Raw genomic sequence first — 21,551 nt, 5'->3', positions numbered from 1 at the left:
AGTAGGAAACACAGGAGAAGAAGAGGACCTACAAAAACAAACCCAAAACAATTAAGAAAATGGTCATAGGAACATACATATCGATAATTACCTTAAACGTTAATGGATTAAATGCTCCAACCAAAAGACACAGGCTTGCTGAATGGAGACAAAAACAAGACCCATATATATGCTGTCTACAAGAGACCCACTTCAGACCTAGGGACACATACAGACTGAAAGTGAGGGAATGGAAAAAGATATCCCATGCAAATGGAAATCAAAAGAAAGCTGGAGTAGCAATACTCATATCAGATAAATTAGATTTTAAAATAAAGAATGTGACAAGAGACAAGGAAGGACACTACATAATGATCAAGGGATCAATACAAGAAGATGATATAACAATTATAAATATATATGCACCCAACACAGGAGCACCTCAATACATAAGGCAACTGCTAACAGTTATAAAAGAGGAAATCGACAGTAACACAATAATAGTGGGGGACTTTAAAACCTCACTTGCACCAATGGACAGATCATCCAAACAGAAAGTTAATAAGGAAACAGAAGCATCAAATGACACAATAGACCAGATAGATTTAACTGATATTTATAGGACATTCCATCCAAAAACAGCAGATTACACTTTCTTCTCAAGGGCGCATGGAATATTCTCCAGGATAGATCATATCTTGGGTCACAAATCAAGCCTCAGTAAATTTAAGAAAATTGAAATCATATCAAGCATCTTTTCTGACCACGACACTATGAGATTAGAAATGAATTACAGGGAAAAAAACGTAAAAAACACAAACACATGGAGGCTAGACAACACATTACTTAATAACCAAGAGATCACTGAAGAAATCAAAGAGGAAATCAAAAAATACCTAGAGACAAATGACAATGAAAACACGATGATCCAAAACCTACGGGATGCAGCAAAAGCAGTTCTAAGAGGGAAGTTTATAGCTATACAAGCCTACCTCAAGAAACAAGAAAAATCTCAAATAAACAATCTAACCTTACACCTAAAGAAACTAGAGAAAGAAGAACAAGCAAAACCCAAAGTTAGCAGAAGGAAAGAAATCATAAAGATCAGAGCAGAAATAAATGAAATAGAAACAAAGAAAACAATATCAAAGATCAATAAAACTAAAGGCTGGCTCTTTGAGAAGATAAACAAAATTGATAAACCATGAGCCAGACTCATGAAGAAAAAGAGGGACAGGACTCAAATCAATATAGTTAAAAATGGAAAAGGGGAAGTTACAAAAGACACCACAGAAATACAAAGCATCCTAAGAGACTAGTACAAGCAACTCTATGCCAATAAAATGGACAACCTGGAAGAAATGGGCAAATTCTCAGAAAGGTATAACCTTCCAACCTGAACCAGGAAGAAATAGAAAATATGAACAGACCAATCACAAGTAATGAAATTGAAACTGTGGTTAAAAATCTTCCAACAAACAGAAGTCCAGGACCAGATGGCTTCACAGGGGAATTCTATCAAATATCTAGAGAAGAGCTAACACCCATCCTTCTCAAACTCTTTCAAAAAATTGCAGAGGAAGGAACACTCCCAAACTCACTCTATAAGGCCACCATCACCCTGATACCAAAACCAGACAAAGATACTACAAAAAAAGAAAATTACAGACCAATATCACTGATGAATATAGATGCAAAAATCCTCAACAAAATACTAGCAAACAGAATCCAACAGCACATTAAAAGGATCACACACCACATGATCGAGGGGGATTTATCCCAGGAATGCAAGGATTTTTCAATATACGCAAATCAATCAATGTGATGCACCATATTAACAAATTGAAGAAGGAAAACCATATGATCATCTCAATAGATGCAGAAAAAGCTTCTGCCAAAATTCAACACCCATTTATGATAAAAACTCTCCAGAAAGTGGGCATAGAGGGACCCTACCTCAACATAATAAAGGCCATATATGACAAACCCACAGCAAACATCATTCTCAATGGTGAAAAACTGAAAGCATTTCCTCAAAGATCAGGAACAAGACAAGGATGTCCACTCTCACCGCTGTTATTCAACATAGTTTTGGAAGTCCTAGCCATGGTGATCAGAGAAGAAAAAGAAATAAAAGGAATACAAATTGGAAAAGAAGAAGGAAAACTGTCACTGTTTGCAGATGACATGATACTATACATAGAGAATCCTAAAGATGCCACCAGAAAGCTACTAGAGCTACTCAATGAATGTGGTAAAGTTGCAGGATACAAAATTAATGCACAGAAATCTCTTGCATTCCTATACAGTAATGATGAAATATCTGAAAGAGAAATTAAGGAAACACTCCCATTTACCATTGCAACAGAAAGAACAAAATACCTAGGAATAAACCTACCTAAGGAGACAAAAGACCTGTATGCAGAAAACTATAAGACACTGATGAAAGAAATTAAAGATGACACCAACAGATGGAGAGATACACCATGTTCTTGGATTGGAAGAATCAATATTGTGAAAATGGCTATTCTACCCAAAGCAATCTACAGATTCAATGCAATCCCTATCAAATTACCAATGGCCTTTTTTATAGAACTAGAACAAAAAATCTTAATATTTCTATGGAGACACAAAAGACTCTGAATAGCCCAAGCAGTCTTGAGGGAAAAAAGCAGAGCTGGAGGAATCAGACTCCCTGATTTCAGACTATATTACAAAGCTACAGTAATCAAGACAATATGGTACTGGCACAAAAACAGAAACATAGATCAATGGAACAAGATAGAAAGCCCAGAGATAAACCCAGGCACCTATGGTCAGCTAATCTATGACAAAGGAGGCAAGGACATACAATGGGGAAAAGACAGTCTCTCCAATAAGTGGTGCTGGGAAAACTGGACAGCTACATGTAAAAGAATGGAATTAGAACACTCCCTAACACCATGCAGAAAAATAAACCCAAAATGGATTAGAGGCCTAAATGTAAGACCAGACACTATCAAACTCTTAGAGGAAAACATAGGAAGAACACTCTTTGACATAAATCACAGTAAGATCTTCTTTGATCCACCTCCTACAGCAATGGAGATAAAAACAAAAATAAACAAATGGGACCTAATAAAGCTTCAAAGCTTTTGCACAGCAAAGGAAACCATAAGCAAGATGAAAAGACAACCCTCAGAATGGAGAAAGTATTTGCAAACGAATCAACGGACAAAGGATTAATCTCCAAAACATATAAACAGCTCATGCAGCTCAATATTGAAAAAACAAACAGCCAAATCCAAAAATAGGTAGAAGACCTAAATAGACATTTCTCCAAAGAAGATATACAGGTGGCCAAGAAGCACATGAAAAGCTGCTCAACATGACTAATTATTAGAGAAATGCAAATCAAAACTACAATGAGGTATCACCTCACACCAGTTAGAATGGGCATCATCAGAAAATCTACAAACAACAAATGCTGGAGAGGGTGTGGAGAAAAGGGAACCCTCTTGCACTGTTGGTGGGAATGTAAATTGATAAAGCCACTATGAAGAAGAGTATGGCGATTCCTTAAAACACTAAAAATAGTATTACCATATGACCCAGCAATCCCGCTACTGGGCATATACCCTGAGAAACCATAATTCAAAAAGACACATGCACCCCAGTGTTCATTGCAGCACTATTTACAATAGCCAGGACATGGAAGCAACGTAAATGCCCATCGACAGACGGACATGTACAATATATGACATATACGACAGATGGGTATATACAATGGACTATTACTCAGCCATAAAAAGGAACTAAATTGGGTCATTTTTTGAGACATGCATGGATCTAGAGACTGTCATACAGGTGAAGTAAGTCAGAAAGAGAAAAACAAATATTGTATATTAACGCATATATGTGGAGCCTAAAAAAATGGTACAGATGAACCGGTTTGCAGGGCAGAAACTGAGACACAGACGTAGAGAACAAATGTATGGACACCAAGGGGGGAAAGCCGCGGGGTGGTGGTGGTGTAAAAAAAATTAAAAAGTAAATAAATAAATAAAATAAAAAGGCCCCTCCACCTAAATGGACTTTGGGCCCCGTTTCTCGCACCTGACTTCAACTAACTAATTCAAACATCACCAAGCTAGGACAGAAGAAGAAGAAAACAGTAGCAGACAGCTAACCCAAGAGTCTGGACCAGGCCTGTTAGACCCATCCTACTAGTTCAACTGTAGTATTTACAAAATATCTATCTCTCTATCAAAATTTAAAGTTATTCGTTTTACTTCTAGCTATCCTTTTGCCCCAGTGTTGAAGACCGAAGGAAAATTCTGTAGTAAGTTGTCACAAAGTATAGTTACTGGAGGCAATTTAACCGATTGTTGGATCTGTCATCAAATTCCTTGGTCAATAAAAGGCATCAGCCATAATTCTTGACACTGAATTTTCAGATGTTCCTCTAAAGTTTCCTGTCAGCATATACCTCCATGTTTGTTTACTACATTTGATAAATGTACTCAATTCTGAAGTTTCTGTAATGGGAAAGTGATGTTGGAAAAACAAATGGCTCGATTTTTAAAACTGCTTTGCAATGGGAAACTGGTTCTATAATCCAGACTGAACGTTGTGCTTTCATACCAGATTAGCCCGCTAATATATCTATCTAATGAGTCACATATAAAATCAGATTTCTGCATTGAACAATCCCCTTTCTAGTCTAAATGAAACTCTGGGTAAATGGTTAAGCCCTGGGGATTCATGGCTTAAATCTTTGCTTCTGACTTTGCTATTGTTGTTGGCTATATTGATTGTGCTCTGTGTGATTAAGAGTAATAATCTCTTGTGCCTCTCAATGTATATTTAAAACTCCAACTAGAATAATGATGTCTAAATGACTTGAAACTATTGATGATATCTATAATTCAATATAAAACAATGGGTATGCATAATGCATAAACAGGGTAAATTGACATAAGTACTACTGGACAATCTAGAATTGACTATCAGTCCTTGCCAAGCATTCTATTAGTCATTTTGATGTACGATCCTTTGTCTCCATAATGTATATGACTGTACCTTCCACTTTTAAGAGGCGGAACAGTTCTCAGAGTTTTCTGAGAATCTACTTCCTGGGTTATAATCCTCAGTTTGGCTCAAATAAAATTCCCTTTTTTTTCCTCTTGATAGTTCATTGAATTTTTGTCAACATTTTCATCACTGAAATACCATATTCTAGTTTTCAATTTTGTATCTCTCTACTATTAGACTGTGAGTTCCTTGAGAGCAAAGACTGTGTGTGAGCAAATTCATCATTTTATCTCAGGACTTAGCACAGTACCTGACATGGATTCATTAAATAGTAATTGAATAGTAATTGAATAAACTTTATGCTGGATTTATTTTTACACAACATAGATGAATCTTTCTCTAGCTCTTCTTCAGGAAGCACTGTGAGATGTACTAACTAAACATCAAGAGTGGATTCCACATCTATATTTTTTCCCCTCCTTTACTTCTACCCCATTCTCCTTCCTCTATTTTTTTTTTTTTTTTTTTTGCGGTACGCAGGCCTCTCACTGTTGTGGCCTCTCCCGTTGCGGAACACAGGCTCCGGACGCGCAGGCTCAGCGGCCATGGCTCACGGGTCCAGCCGCTCCGCGGCATGTGGGATCTTCCCGGACTGGGGCACGAACCCGTGTCCCCTGCATCGGCAGACGGACTCTCAACCACTGTGCCACCAGGGAAGCCCCTCCTTCCTCTATTTTTGAAGGTTATTGTATTGGGGATTGTCAAAGAGTTGTTATCTTTTCCCTTGCAAATCAAAATGAAAGGCTCACCTTGCTTATCTTGGTTTAACATAATAAAGAAATAATCAAAGAAAAAAGCACCATATCTTTTTTTTTTTTTTAATCCACCAAATGGTTCCCAGATATAAGGGATGTTGTGGAAGCAGAATCTGAGTATGGGGTAAAGTGAGAAGCCATCATGACCAAACCAAGCAAACTCCCCCTAGATACCTGCAGTTTTAGAGATGGAAGGGAATTCAGCAATGATTGAGTCCACCAATGACTCACAACCTGCTTTGATCATTGGTAACTTGCCTATAGAGCCGTGCTATATATTAAAGTGTTTGGGTTTTGGAAGTGCACAGAATAGAAAGAAGTAAAATAATTCTCAGGGCAAAACCTGAAAAAGTAAAAACTGCATAAGATCAAAAATGAAAAATGGGGTTTTCCCTGGTGGCGCAGTGGTTGAGAATCTGCCTGCCAATGCAGAGGACACGGGTTCAAGCCCTGGTCTGGGAGGATCCCACATGCCGCGGAGCAACTAGGCCCGTGAGCCCCAACTACTGAGCCTGCGCGTCTGGAGCTTGTGCTCCGCAACAAGAGAGGCCGCGACAGTGAGAGGCCCGGGCACCGCGATGAAGAGTGGCCCCCGCTCGCTGCAACTAGAGAAAGCCCTCGCACAGAAATGAAGACCCAACACAGCCAAGAATAAATAAATTTTTAAAAAAAGACTATCTCCTATTAAAAAAAAATGAAACATGAGTTTGATATGTCCTCAGCGCCTTTTGGTGATGACTAACTGCTTCTCTAGCTGGTGATTCCCCAGCTGAGCCATCTTCTCTGGTAACTGGCACATTTACACTGCATGGGTGAGAGTCCTTGTCCTTCTAGGATTTGACTTAGTATCATCCGTATCTGACATTATCTTTTTTTTTTTTTTAATGTAGGTAACTGTTTATCTGCCCAATAAGTGAACCCAAGAAATGCAAGATTCATCATCCAGGACTTGAAGACCTCGAAACACACACAGCAAAGAGCCTCCCTTGGTAAATGGATGAGATAACAAAGGGGCCCGTCTCTTACTCTGTCCCCAGGCCAAACCTGTATCTATTTCCCGGGTGAAACATAAGTTTGTTGCCCTCATGGTCTCAGCTATTTCTGTACTTCAGGCTAGAAAGAAAGCTCTTACCTTCTTTGTTATGTGTTTACTACGAGCCACAACGAGGCAGAAACCTCTTTAACACACAGGTGTGATCCCCATCTTGTCTTCAGTGTTGGCCGAGGGATGCCGGGCTGATCTGATTTCTTCCAGAACTAGAGTCCGATAAATTAGGTGCCGGCCTAGTCCGGCATACCTTCCCCGAGAAAGCCAGTGAGGATATCCACAGCCCTGGCCAAGCATTCAGGGCTCCTTGCTTTCAGGCAGCAGGCAGCTCTGACCTCAGTCAGATCAGGCCTGTGAGGAGGATTTGAAGAGGGAGGTTGCTCACTTGGGGTGTGTCCCTCACACCCAGGCCCAACCCCTGAAGACTGTTTCTCTGCTGCTCACTCCTGCCCCCTCCCCATTTCTAAGTCTTCTTACTCTCCTGGATTAGAAGGCTATGTTTCTCAAGCCACATCTGAGAAGGCTGAGCTCCTTAACCTAGAAACAGAAGAGTGCTGACAAGACAGATGGGCCTGGGGGCTCAAGAGATGGCTCCAGAGCCCAAGGGGTCCCAGCTGGAGCCATGCAGGAGGCCAAGGCATTCTTCCTTGTGGCTGTCTTTTCTCTGTTTGCAAAACTTGATTGAAACATTTTGCCTTTTCTTGCTTTTTCCTACTATGGGCACTTTTTCCTTAGGTTACAACCTAAACTATTACTATACTAAAATAGTAATCACTATTCCCAGAAAATTTACTTTTTCAATAAATCTAAGATGCTTATGTGTGTGCTGGGAGGTACTAAATATTCCATGGGAATTTGCAAAAAAATTTATACTGTTTACTTATGTGTATTTAGTAGGTCAAACTTGTTAATTATGTTGTTCAAATCCTCTTTATCCTTATTTATCCTTCCTGATCCGCTCAATCTTTGAAAGAAATGTTTTAAAGATTTCCATGATAAGTACAGGTTTAGCAATTTATCTTTGTATTTCTGAATCTTTGCATTATACATTTTGAAGCTATGCAATTAAATATTAGATTGAACCATATGACACTGACATTGGAAATTATATAATACATTAAGGTTTGTGGCTATTTTCTTGGTAGAAGGTGACCTATCAAAATAAAATATCACTCTGCTCTTTTAAATCCTTTTTGCCTTGAATTCTCTTATGTCTGGTATTTTCACATAGGCTCACTTTTTGTTAGTGGTTAACAGCTAAGATACTGATATCTTCCCCAAATTGACTAAAAGTTAAAAGACTGATAAAATCCTATATTATTGAGAGTATGAGAAAAACCGCCCGTTCCATTACACTACTGGTGGAATGTAAATTGTTTTATTTTGGAATTAAACTAAACTTTAACTGAGATTTATTAAATTATGTATTTAATTTATTAAATTACAAATCTGTAACATGTAAACCCTTTGGTCCAGAAATCCCACTTTTAAGTATTTTATAAAACTATACAACCATACAAAAAGCGGTAAGGGGCTTCCCTGGTGGCGCAGTGGTTGAGAGTCTGCCTGCCGATGCAGGGGACACGGGTTCGTGCCCCGGTCCGGAAAGATCCCACATGCCGCGGAGCGGCTAGGCCCGCGAGCCACGGCCGCTGAGCCTGCGTGTCCGGAGCCTGTGCTCCGCAATGGGAGAGGCCACAACAGTGAGAGGCCCACGTACCGCAAAAAAAAAAAAAAAATTGGTAAGGATTTTCACTACCATATTGTTCATGATCATGAGAAACTGGAAACAAAAGTTCAAAAATTGTAGAATGGTAAAATAAGTTATTGTACATACAGGAGAATACTATGTAGTCATTTAAAAAAATGTAGATCAACATCCTCTGTCATAAAGAGATGTTCATATTTTGTGCTATGTGAAAAAGGCAACCTGCTGAAATATATAAAATATAACCTCAATTTGGAAGAAAAAAATTATTTTGTACATTGAAATGTTTTCTAGTTTCTGTGTTGATACTTTGGCATCTTGGGGCTTTGCTGACCAAGAGAGGGCCCACCCCTCCCAGGGTTAGCTGATTCCTAGAGACAGCAAAGGGCTGCAAGTGCGATTTTCACGTGCAAACCACCCAGCCCAGACCCACATCGGCCTCCTTTATCGGCTGTTACACTCAGGGCCACTATTCCCACAGCCCTACCCACCCAAGGCCAGTACCAGACAACTAGGGACAGCTCCTATGTGATGGAGCCAATGAAGTTATTCAAACTAGCCGATTTTAGACCTGTTTAGCCCATTACTCTGTCAGCAGACATTCTTCCCCTCAAAAACCACAAAAACGCTCCTGCACACAGCTTCCCCATCTCTCTCTGCCTGCGACCAACCAACCTCAGTGTTCTCTCCTGTGGCCCTGCATAGTGGCTGTGGTGGACCTCCCTCCTTTTGGGAACTGTGAGTAATCAGCTACCTTTTCAATGGCAATCCTGATCTGTTGGCCTCACCATACCTGAATAAAAATCATATCTACATAAAACATAAATACATAAAAAGTCCTAATGAATATAGACAGAAGTTATCTCCAGGGGAGAGTGCTAGCTCTGAGTGGGGAGGAGAAGCAGTGGATTACGCTGTTGACTGTCTGGTTCATTTATTGTTATTTTTTTAATATATTTTTTTTTGTGGCCATGCTGCACAGTTTGCAGGATCTTAATTCCCCGACCAGGGATTGAACCCGGGCCCCTAGCAGTGGAAGCATGGAGTCATAACCACTGGACTGTCAGGGAATTCTCTGTCTGGCTTATTTTTATAATACTATGTTGCTTGTGTACTTTAAAAGATAGGCCATTTAAAAAAAGTCAGCTCTCTCCATCTTCTATACGATTGCCATAAGCCAAGTTTTCTTCTTTTTTATTAAAACAATTCTTATTTTTTGCTTTTTTATGTGATAAGAACAATTAATATGAGCTCTATCCTCTTGAAAAATTTAAGTGTATAATTGTTAACTGTGAGCACAGTGTTGTACAACAGGTCTCTAAAACCTATTCATCTTGCAGAACTGAAACTTTATACCCCTTGACTAGCAACTTCCCATTTCCCTTTCTTCCTAGCCCCTGGATTCTATGACTCGACTATTTTAGATACCTTACAATGGAGGAAAAATCTTTTCTCGGCCCTTTTAAGGTCACTGGCTGGGTCTGAAAATTAAACTGACAAAGATGGATTAACAGGGGGAAAGTATATGGAAAGTATACAAATTTATTCAATGTAGTTGTACATGACATAGGAGCCTTCATAAGAAAATGAAGATCCAAAGAAACAGTTAGACCTGAGTATTTTATGCTGGATTTGACGAAGAGTGTACCACGGTGGAGGAATGTGAGAAGTTCAGGAGGGTGAGGGAATTGTAGTAAAGTGGGGGAAACTTCGCACATGAGCATTTTATGACCTGTTTCAGGGAAGAAGGGCAAGGACGGGAGGAGGGCAGAGTGATCTTCCTGCTTCTGACATTTTTTCAAACTCCTTTAGCTTAAAATATTCAATATGTCAAGGTGTGGTATTTTGGGGTCACATGTCCTAAACCCCATCAACTCACTTAAGTGGAATCATGCAGTATTTTTTCCTCTGTGATTGGCTTATTTCACTTAGCATAATGTCTTCAAGGCGTATCCATGTTGTCACATATGGCAGGATTTCCTTCTTTTTTAAGGCTGGATAATATTCCATTGTTATGTACATATCACATTTTCTTTATCCATTAATGTGTCAATGGACATTTAGGTTGTATACACATCTTGCAATCCCTCTGTATTTCTTATCTGTTCTATTATAATGTTAACCTGTTTTTCACTTTTCCATTATCGGCCCCGTCCAACTCACTCTCCATACCAGACAGAGAGTGAACTTTAAAAAATAAAAATTGCTCATACAGCTCTTTCATTTCTGGACATTTTGGAGGGATAAATATCTTGAAAAAACTTTCCCACTACAAAGCTAGGCACGACAAAGAAGTATCTTCCTAGGTGCATAATGCTTAGCTGAGCTTGCAAGTGAGGAAGTAAAATCAGAGAGAATAAAGGGAGTAAAGGAGAATAGGAAATAGAGAGGAAACTTGGGAGGTAAGGAGGCATTGATGCCATAGTGGTTCTGAGGACATCTGCTAGTCCTAGTAAGCTTGAACCTTTGGTTCTGTGACAATTGCCTTGAGAGGTGGAGGATAAAGGGACAAAGCCTTGGGTACCTACAAGATGAAGAGTTGAAATGTCTCATCAGGGAGCAGGGCTTATCTCTGGGAATTTGTAACCACAGGCTCGCCCTCAAACAATATAAATTGAAGCTTCAATTTATACTACCTGAGTGTTCTAAGAAACCACAAGCTGAGAAATTAACAAACACACATCCTCTCTGGAGGGCACAACATCAACCCAGGCCTTCTGGATTTCCAGAGGAACAAAAGTTCACAATCCAAAATTACAAAACACCACAGAAACCTTCAAGAGGGAGAGTCAGAAAAACAAATAGTAAAATCAGACACCCAAGGACTTGATGATGGAATTTAGAAGCAGAATATAAAATAAGTATATTGGTTAAGAAGCTTAACAAAAGATATCAAAGCAAGGAACAAAATGTTATCAAAAAAGATCCTTGCAAGTTTGAAAAAGTAGACCATCTAAATAGACCATCTAAAATAAAAAATTTGGGAATTACCTGGTGGTCCAGTGGTTAGGACTCAGAGCTTCCACTGCTGGGGGCCCGGGTTCAATCTCTGGTCGGGGAACTAAGATCCTGCAAGCCACGAGGCACAGCCAAAAAACTAAAACAAAATAAAATTAAAAATTTAAACTCAATATTAAAAAAATAAGTCCACTGAAAAAAAATCTGACTTATAGGAAAAAAATCTTTTAAATTACCTGGAATATATCATTGAGAGAGAAATCCACTCCTCTCATTTTTCCCCCCAAAACACTAGAAGGACTAAGAGACAAAAAGGATAGAAGAAGGTGTAACACACATACTTAGAGTTCAGGAGAAAAGACAAGAGGATGTAGTAAAACAGTTCTTAGAGGGATAATAACTGAGTATTCTCCATTGAATAAAAGACATAAATTTGGAATTTGGAGAGCACAACAAATCCCAGGCAGGATAAATATACAGAAATCTGCATCTAGACACATAAGAGTCAAACCACGAGGCACAACGGACAAAGATCTTAAAAGCCACCAGAAATTTAGATTCCCTAAATCACTTTCCTGCTTAAAAGCCCTCAATGACTTCCCTTTGCCTGGTTAAACTTAGGGTATTCTCCAAATTCTCATCCAAAGATCATGGTATATTTTCGAGAACACAAGAATGGAATGTGACTAATGAGTAGAAATTTCTAGTCTCAATTGCAGTGTGCCTGGCAAGAAAGGTAAAACTACTTTTGATGTTTGATTTTTAAAAGGGCATTGGATGATGGAATCTTTTTTTTTTTTTTTTTTGGCCACACCGTGCGGCATGCGGGATCTTAGTTCACTGACCAGGGATCGAACCGAGCCCCCTGCAGTGGAAGCTCGGAGTCTCAACCACTGGACCACCATGGTAGTCCCCGGATAATGGAAATTTAACAATGCTGACCCAACACAATCTGATAAGAAACATGAATATTCTGGTCCACTAGAGAGGTGTGCAGTATGGTGGGGCAGGGACGATCTGTACCCAGCTAACATTTTCCTCTAGACATTCCATTTTCCAAATTTGTCCCACTGGCACACTGACACAAGAACATACAATCAAAACTCTTTTGTTCATGCTTTTAACCTTTTCTGACTCCATCCTCAAAGAAGGTTCTGTCATGTTTGTGTGAAAAATATCAAATTCTACAAAGCAGTTCTGCACTCCTTTGAATCCTGACACTTAATAACATACAATGTATGAGAGCTGCTTCCTCAGGACAGTTGTTCAGAACCATACAACTTCAGGGATAAGAAATAGGGGGAATACCACACTGAGTATCTTGGGAAAAAATTTTAATCTCCTTTCCAACATCTCTTTCAGCATTTTGTTAACTATAAGTGACAATCAGAAATAATTTGGTTTCATATTGCTTTCAAAAAGCAGTAAGAAAGTAGCTACTTGGGCTTCCCTGGTGGCGCAGTGGTTGAGAGTCCGCCTGCCGATGCAGGGGACATGGGTTCGTGCCCCGGTCCAGGAGGATCCCACGTGCCACGGAATGGCTGGGCCCGTGAGCCATGGCCGCTGAGCCTGCGTGTCCGGAGCCTGTGCTCCGCAACGGGAGAGGCCACAACAGTGAGAGGCCTGCATACAACAAAAAAAAAAGAAAAAGAAAAAGAAAGTAGCTACTTAAGAAAAAAAGAAGTAGCTACTTAGAAAAAAGGTCTAACAGTTTTTTCAATTAGAAACATTATTAAAAATTGAGTACAGCAGAAACTAACACAACATTGTAAAGCAATTATACTCCAATAAAGATAAAAAAATTAAAAATAAAAATATAAATTGAGAATTCCATCACATAGAAATACATGATCAAAGGTCAGACTAACAAACATTCAAACAGCCTCTATTCAAACGACAGTTCTCCATTTCTTTTAGAAGAATCTTTTTTCTCAGACTTGTTTAACTGGATAATGGAACCCTAATTTAAAATGGTTTCGGGGAACTTCCCTGGTGACGCAGTGGTTAAGAATCCGCCTGCTAATGCAGGGGACATGGGTTCGAGCCCTGATCCGGGAAGATCCCGCATGCCGTGGAGCAACTAAGCCCATGCGCCACAACTACTGAGCCTGCCCTCTAGAGCCTGCAAGCCACAACTACTGAAGCCCACACGCCTACAGCCCATGCTCTGCAACAAGAGAAGCCACGACGATGAGAGGCCCGCACACTGCAACAAAGAGTAGCCCCCGCTCGCCGCAACTAGAGAAAGCCCGTGCGCAGCAACGAAGACCCAACACAGCCAAATATAATAAATAAATTTATTAAAAAAATAAATAAATGAAATAAAATAAAATGGAGTCGGGAAATCATGAAGGAAGAGCTCTCACCCCTCCTATCAACTTACACAGCCAGCAGAAAGATTTCCACATTCCTCAGTAACAGCAAACTGCCAACCACTTGAAACCAATGTCAAACCACCACAAGCCCAAACTCTCATTCTCCTCCAATGGACTTCTGTTCAAAACAACACTCCCCAATTTCCTCCCAGATTCTAATAAAAGCTAACCTCCACTTTGTCTCCTCGGACTTGCTTATGGTTCACCATACTTCGCTGGCGCCAAATTGCAATTCTTCTGCTATTCCCAAATAAACTCATCTTTGCTTAATAAGAACCGCTGTTTCAGGTTGACATTATATGGTGTCAGAGATGGGGTTCAAAGCAACTGAACTCCTGAGGAGCTAACAATCCTTGGAACTGTGTGTAGTACCCACTTGAGCCCCTGTAATCTCTGCTTCTGTTACGGAACCACTGACTGAAACCACCCGCCCTGGCCAGGCACCAGAGTAACCACTTGCATGAGTTATTTTAAACAGGAGGTCCTGGTAAGGAATGCAAAACTAACAAGTTACCACCAACCGGAAGAATTCAGGAAAGGTCAAAAGGAGAGAGGAGAATCCAGTCCATATGTCCTATCAACCTCCCAGAATCCTTCTCACTGTAATCCATCTTTGCTGAGTGATGCGCATCCCACCAAGAAGGACCCTGAGTCAGAGCGATTGGCCAGAGACAACCCAGAAACTAACCCCATTCCCATAAAACCCAAGACTGTGAGCCACATGGCAGAGTTCTCCTGGGTTCCCTTACCCTGCTGCTCACCACCCAGGCACCCCTTCCCCATAGTCTCTTGCTTTGTCAGCATGTGTGTCTCCTCAAACAATTCATTTCTGAGTGTTAGACAAGGGCCTGCTCTCGTGCCCTGGATGGGGTCCCCCTTCCTGCAACACTTCTATGAGTCATCTTCTTCCTTTCAGCTAAGTAAGTCTGCTCTTGGATTTGAGCTCCCTCCTTTTGGTCCAGCCCTCCAAATTTATTCAGAGTGTTTTCATAAAGGCATCATCCTCTTTGATGAATACTCAATTTTCTTCTACAATGTCTCTGTTTTTGAGCTATGGGATCCCAGTCCTCTAAAGAATCTTAGGATGGTTCTCTTTCTGGGATCCTGGCCAGTTTTATGTTTAAAAACTACAGTCCCTGCTCCTGCTCGTTTTTTTTTAACATCTTTATTGGAGGATAATTGCTTTACAGTGTTGTTAGTTTCTGCTGTATAACAAAGTGAATCAGCTACACATATACATATATCCCCAAGTCCTCTCCCTCTTGCATCTCCCTCCCCCCCCCCCTCTCCTAACCCTCTAGGTGGTCACAAAGCTCCGAGCTGATCTCCCTGTGCCATGCAGCTACTTCCCACTAGCTATCTATTTTACATTTGGTAGTGTATATACATCAGTGATGCTCTCTCACTTCGTCCGAGCTTACCCTTCCCCCCTCCCCGTGTCCTCAAGTCAATTCTCTACAACTGTGTCTTTATTCCTTGTCTGCTCCTAGGTCCATTAGAACCATTTTTTATTTTTTTTTTAGATTCCATATGTATGGGTTAGCATACGGTATTTATTTTTCTCTTTCTGACTTACTTCACTCTGTATGACAGATTCTAGGTCCATCCACCTCACTACAAATAACTCAATTGTGTTTCTTTTCATGGCTAATATTCCATTGTATATATGTGCCACATCTTCTTTCTCCATTCATGTGTCAATGGACACTTAGGTGGCTTCCATGTCCTGGCTATTGTAAATAGAGCTGCAATGAACACTGTAGTACATGACTCTTTCTGAATATGGTTTTCTCAGGGTATATGCCCAGTAGTGGGATTGCTGGCTCATATGGTAGTTCTATTTTTAATTTTTTAAGGAACCTCCATACTGTTCTCCATAGTGACTGTACCAATTTACATTCCCACCAACACTGCAAGAGGGTTCCCTTTTCTCCACACCCTCTCCAGGATTTATTTTTTGTAGATATTTTGATGATGGCCATTCTGATTGGTGTGAGGTGATACCTCATTGTAGTTTTGATTTGCATTTCTCTAATGATTGGTGATGTTGAGCATCTTTTCATGTGCTTGTTGGCCATCTGTATATCTTCTTTGAAGAAACATCTGTTTAGGTCTTCTGTCCATTTTTGGATTGAGTTGTATGTTTGATATTGAGCTGCATGAGCTGCTTGTATATTTTGGAGATTAGTCCTTTGTCAGTTGCTTCGTTTGCAAATATTTTCTCCCACTCTGAGGGTTGTTTTCATCTTGTTTATGGTTTCCTTTGCTGTGCAAAAGCTTTTAAGTTTCACTAGGTCCCACTTGTTTATTTTTGTTTTTATTTCCATTTCTCTGGGAGGTGGGTCAAAAAGGATCTTGCTGTGATTTATGTCATAGAGTATTTGGCCTATGTTTTCCTCTAAGAGTTTTATAGTGTCTGGCCTTACATTTAGGTCTTTAATCCATTTTGAGTTTATTTTTGTTTATGGTGTCAGGGAGTGTTCTACTTTCATTATTTTATACGTAGCTGTCCAGTTTTCCCAGAACCACTTATTGAACAGGCTGTCTTTTCTCCATTGTATATTTTTGCCTCCTTTATCAAAGATAAGGTGACCATATGTGCATGGGTTTATCTCTGGGCTTTCTATCCTGTTTCATTGATCTATCTTTCTGTTTCTGTGCCAGTACCATATTGTCTTGATTACTGTAGCTCTGTAGTATAGTCTGAGGTCCGGGAGTCTGATTCCTCCAGCTCCATTTTTCTTTCTCAAGATTATTTGGCTATTCGGGGTCTTTTCTGTTTCCATACAGATTGTGCAATTTTTTGTTCTAGTTCTGGGAAAAACGCCATTGGTAGTTTCATAGGGATTGCATTGAATCTGTAGATGGCTTTGGATAGTATAGTCATTTTCACAATGTTGATTCTTCCAATCCAAGAACATGGTATATCTCTCCATCTGTTTGTACCATCTTTGATTTCTTTCATCAGTGTCTTATAGTTTTCTGCATACAGGTCTTTTGTCTCCTTAGGTAGGTTTATTCCTAGGTATTTTATCTTTTTGTGGCAATGGTAAATGGGAGTGTTTCCTTAGTTTCTCTTTCAGATTTTTCATCATTAGTGTATAGGAATACAAGAGAATTCTGTACATTAATTTTGTATCCTGCTACTTTACCAAATTCATTGATTACCTCTAGTAATTTTCTGCTAGCATCTTTAGGATTCTCTATGTATAGTATCATGTCATCTGCAAACAGTGACAGTTTTCCTTCTTTTCTGATTTGTATTCCTTTTTATTTCTTTTTCTTCTCTGATTGCTGTGGCTAAAACTTCCAAAACTATGTTGAATAACAGTGGTGAGACTGGGCATGCTTGTCTTGTTCCTGATCTTAGAGGAAGTGGTTTCAGTTTTTCACCACTGAGGACGATGTTGGCTGTGGGTTTGTCATATATGTCCTTTATTATGTTGAGGTAGGTTCCCTCTATGCCTACTTTCTGGAGAGTTTTATCATAAATGGGTGTTGAATTTTGTTGAAAGCTTTTTCTGCATCTATTGAGATGATCATATGGTTTTCCTCCATATGTTTTTCTCAATTTGTTAATATGGTTTATTGCATTGATTGATTTGCCTATATTGAAGAATCCTTGCATCCCTGGGATAAACCCCACTTGATCTTGATCATGGTGTATGACCCTTTAATGTGCTGTTGGACTCTGTTTGCTAGTATTTTGTTGAGCATTTTTGCATCTATCTTCATCAGTGACATTGGCCTGCAGTTTTCCTTCTTTGTGACATCTTTGTCTGGTTTTGGTATCAGGGTGATGGTGGCCTCGTAGAATGAGTTTGGGAGTCTTCCCCCCCTCTGCTCTATTTTGGAAGAGTTTGAGAAGGATAAGTGTTAGATCTTCTCTAAATGTTTGATAGAATTCGCCTGTGAAGCCATCTGGTCCTGGACTTTTGTTTGTTGGAAGATCTTAATCAGAGTTTCAATTTCAGTGCTTGTGATTGGTCTGTTTATATCTTCTATTTCTTCCTGGTTCAGTCTTGGAAGGTTGTGCTTTCCTAAGAATTTGTCCATTTCTTCCAGGTTGTCTATTTTATCAGCATATAGTTGCTTGCAGTAATCTCTCATGATCCTTTGTATTTCTGCAGTGTCAGTTGTTACTTCTCCTTTTTCATTTCTAATTTTGTTGATTTGAGTCTCTTCCCTTTTTTTCTTGGTGAGTCTGGCTAATGGTTTATCAATTTTGTGTATCTCCTCAAAGAACCAGCTTTTAGTTTTATTGATCTTTGCTATTGTTTCCTTCATTTCTTTTTCATTGATTTCTGATCTGATCTTTATGATTTCTTTCCCTCTGCTAACTTTGGGGTTTCTTTGTTCTTCTTTCTCTAATTGCTTTAGGTGTAAGGTTAGGTTGTTTATTTGAGATGTTTCTTGTTTCTTAAGGTAGGATTGTATTGCTATAAACTTCTCTCTTAGAACTGCTTGTGCTGCATCCCATAGGTTTTGGGTTGTCGTGTTTTCATTGCCATTTGTTTCTAGGTATTTTTAAATTTCCTCTTTGATTTTTTCAGTGACCTCTTGGTTATTTAGTAGTGTATTGTATAGCCTCCACGTGCTTGTATTTTTTACAGATTTTTTTCCTGTAATTGATATCTATTCTCATAGCATTGTGGCTGGAAAAGATACTTGATACGTTTTCAATTTTCTTAAATTTACCAAGGCTTGATTTGTGACCCAAGATATGATCTATCCTGGAGAATGTTCCATGAGCACTTGAGAAGACAGTGTATTCTGTTGGTTTTTGGATGGAATGTCCTAAAAATATCAATTAAGTCCATCTTGTTTAATGTGTCATTTAAAGCTTGTGTTTCCTTATTTATATTCATTTTTCATGATCTGTCCATTGGTGAAAGTGGGGTGTTAAAGTCCCCTACTATTATTGTGTTACTGTCAATTTCCCCTTTTATGGCTGCTAGCATTTGCCTTATGTATTGAGGTGCTCCTATGTTGGGTGCATAAATATTTCAAATTATTATATCTTCTTCTTGGAATGCTCCCTTGATCATTATGTAGTGTCCTTCTTTGTCTCTTGTAATCATCTTTATTTTAAAGTCTATTTTGTCTGATATGAGAATGGCTACTCCAGCTTTCTTTTGATTTCCATTTGCATGGAATACCTTTTACCATCCCCTCAATTTCAGTCTGTATGTGTCCCTAGGTATGAAATGGGTCTCTTGTGACAGCATATGTACAGGTCTTGTTTTTGTATCCATTCAGCCAGTCTATGTCTTTTGGTTGAAGCATTTAATCCATTTACATTTAAGATAATTATCAATATGTATGTTCTTATTACTATTTTCTTAATTGTGTTGGGTTTGTTTTTGTAGCTCTTTTCCTTCTCTTGTGTTTCCTGCCTAGAGAAGTTCCTTTAGCATTTGTTGTAAAGCTGGTTTGGTGGTGCTGAATTCTCTTAACTTTTGCTTATCTGTAAGGGTTTTAATTTCTCCATTGAATCTGAATGAGATCCTTGCTGGATAATCTTGGTTTTAGGTTTTTGCCTTTGATCACTTTAAATATGTCCTGCCACTCCCTTCTGGCTTGCAGAATTTCTGCTGAAAACTCAGCCGTTAACCTTATGGGGATTCCCTTGTATGTTATTTGTTGCTTTCCCCTTGCTGCTTTTAATATTTTTTCTTTGTATTTAATTTTGATAGTTCGATTAATATGTGTCTCGGCATGTTTCTCTTTGGGTTTAACCTGTGTAGTACTCTCTGTGCTTCTTGGACTTGATTGACTATTTCCTTTCCCATGTTAGGTAAGTTTCAACTATAATCTCTTCAAATATTTTCTCAGGCCCTTTCTTTTTCTCTTCTTCTTCTGGGACCCCTATAATTTGAATGTTGGTGTGGTTAATGTTGTCCCAGAGGTCTCTGAGACTGTCTTCAATTCTTTTCATTCTTTTTTCTTTATTATGCTCCCTGGCCATTATTTCCACCATTTTATCTTCCAGCTCACGTATCCGTTCTTCTGCCTCAGTTATTCTGTTACTGATTCCTTCTAGAGTATTTTTAATTTCAGTAATTGTGTGGTTCATCACTGTTTGTTTGCTCTTTAGTTCTTCTAGATCCTTGTTAAATGTTTCTTGTATTTTCTCCATTCTGTTTCCAAAATTTTGGATCATCTATATTATCATTACTCTGAATTCTTTTTCAGGTAGGTTGCCTATTTCGTTTTCATTTATTTGGTCTTGTAGGTTTTTACCTTGCTCCTTCGTCCATAACATACTTTTTTTGTTGTTTCTTTTTTTTTTTTGATGGGTGGTGCTGTATTCCTGTCTTACTGGTTGTTTGGCCTGAGACGTCCAGCACTGGAGTCTGCAGGCAGTTGGATACAACTGTGTCTTGGTGCTGAGATGAGGACCTCTGGGAGGCCTCGCTCCAATCGATATTCCCTGGGGTCTGAGGTTCTCTGTTAGTCCAGCGTTTTGGACTTGGAGCTCCCACCACAGGAGCTCAGTCCCAACCTCTGGCCTGGCAACCAAGATGCCACAAGCTTTGTAAAGTTGTTAAAAAAAAAAAAAAAAAAGGAAGAAAGAAAGAAAAACAGGGTGGCTTCCCTGGTGGTGCAGTGGTTAAGAATCCGCCTGCCATGCAGGGGACACAGGTTCGAGCCCTGGTCTGGGAAGATCCCACATGCCGCGGAGCAACTAATCCCGTGCACCACAACTACTGAGCCTGCGCTCTACAGCCCGTGAGCCACAACTACTGAGCCCAAGTGCCACAACTACTGAGCCCAAGTGCCACAACTACTGAGCCTGCGTGCTGCAACTACTGAACCCTGCATGCCTAGAGCCCGTGCTCCACAACAGGAGAAGCCACCGCAATGAGAAGCCCGCGCACCACAACAAAGAGTAGCCCCCCCTCACCGCAAGTAGAGAAAGCCCGCGCACAGCAACGAAGACCCAATGCAGCCAAAAATAAATAAGTAAATAAAATTTTTTTAAAAAGAGAAAAAAAGGAGCAGTACAATATCAAAGAATAAAGAACAAAATAAAATTAGAAAGATAAAAAATATACTAGGAAAAATGGAACGGTAAATGAAACAACTGCAACAAGGTAAAATAAAACCACATCAGAGAAAAGAAAAAAAAGGGGGGGAGGCGGGGGCAACAAGCCAAAAGGAGAGATACCTAACAAAATATAAAGAATAAAATAAAATTAGAAAAATACAAGATTTATTAGGAAAAATAAAAATATAAAAGAATCAACAACAATGAATCAACAAGGTAAAACAGAACCCCAATCTAAAAGAGGAAAAAAGAAAAGAAAAAAAAAAAGCCTTGGCTATGGGGGTGGAACTTAGGCAGGGCTGGGGTTTAGGGTGGGGTGGGACCTAGGCGGGTGGGGGGGTGACGTTCAAGCATGGGGGGGGTAGGGGGCCTCTGCTTAGGATCTGCGTGGAAGGGGAGAGGCAGCACACGGAAAGGAGGGCCCCTGGAGTGTGGAGTTCCACAGTTTGGAGGTAGGGCCCTGGATGAGGGTGTGTGGGTGGGGTTTAGGCCCAGCTGGTTGGAGGGGGTCTCAGAGGGGTCTCCAAGTATACAGGTAGGGCCCTGGGTGGGGGTGTAAGGGCAGGGCTTGGGCTCTGCACAGCAGGAGGGAGGCTCCGAGGGC

The 21,551-nt window shown here is 39.8% G+C and overlaps 1 protein-coding gene across 15 annotated transcripts in view; it reads right to left on the bottom strand.

The window, feature by feature from the left end:
* Positions 1-21,551, bottom strand: part of NAAA (N-acylethanolamine acid amidase) — a 70,324-nt gene that overhangs the window by 11,710 nt on the left and 37,063 nt on the right. For 2 of the 15 annotated variants that reach the window (XR_003795432.1, XR_003795444.1), the window contains one exon: positions 11,583-11,660. The exons of 2 other annotated variants lie outside the window; for them this stretch is intronic. The gene's annotated coding sequence lies outside the window, so the exon portion shown is untranslated. Of the gene's footprint in view, positions 1-7,004; positions 7,207-9,991; positions 10,057-11,554; positions 11,661-11,757; positions 11,822-21,551 lie in introns of those variants that run through there. 11 more of the 15 variants (XR_003795447.1, XM_029234561.1, XR_003795437.1 and 8 more) reach the window with 10 other exon arrangements.

Source organism: Monodon monoceros, unplaced genomic scaffold (genome assembly GCF_005190385.1).
Source record: "Monodon monoceros isolate NGI ecotype Baffin Bay Population unplaced genomic scaffold, NGI_Narwhal_1 Super_Scaffold_20, whole genome shotgun sequence".
Taxonomy (NCBI): domain Eukaryota; kingdom Metazoa; phylum Chordata; class Mammalia; order Artiodactyla; family Monodontidae; genus Monodon; species Monodon monoceros.
This window is presented reverse-complemented; position numbering and strand designations above follow the sequence as displayed.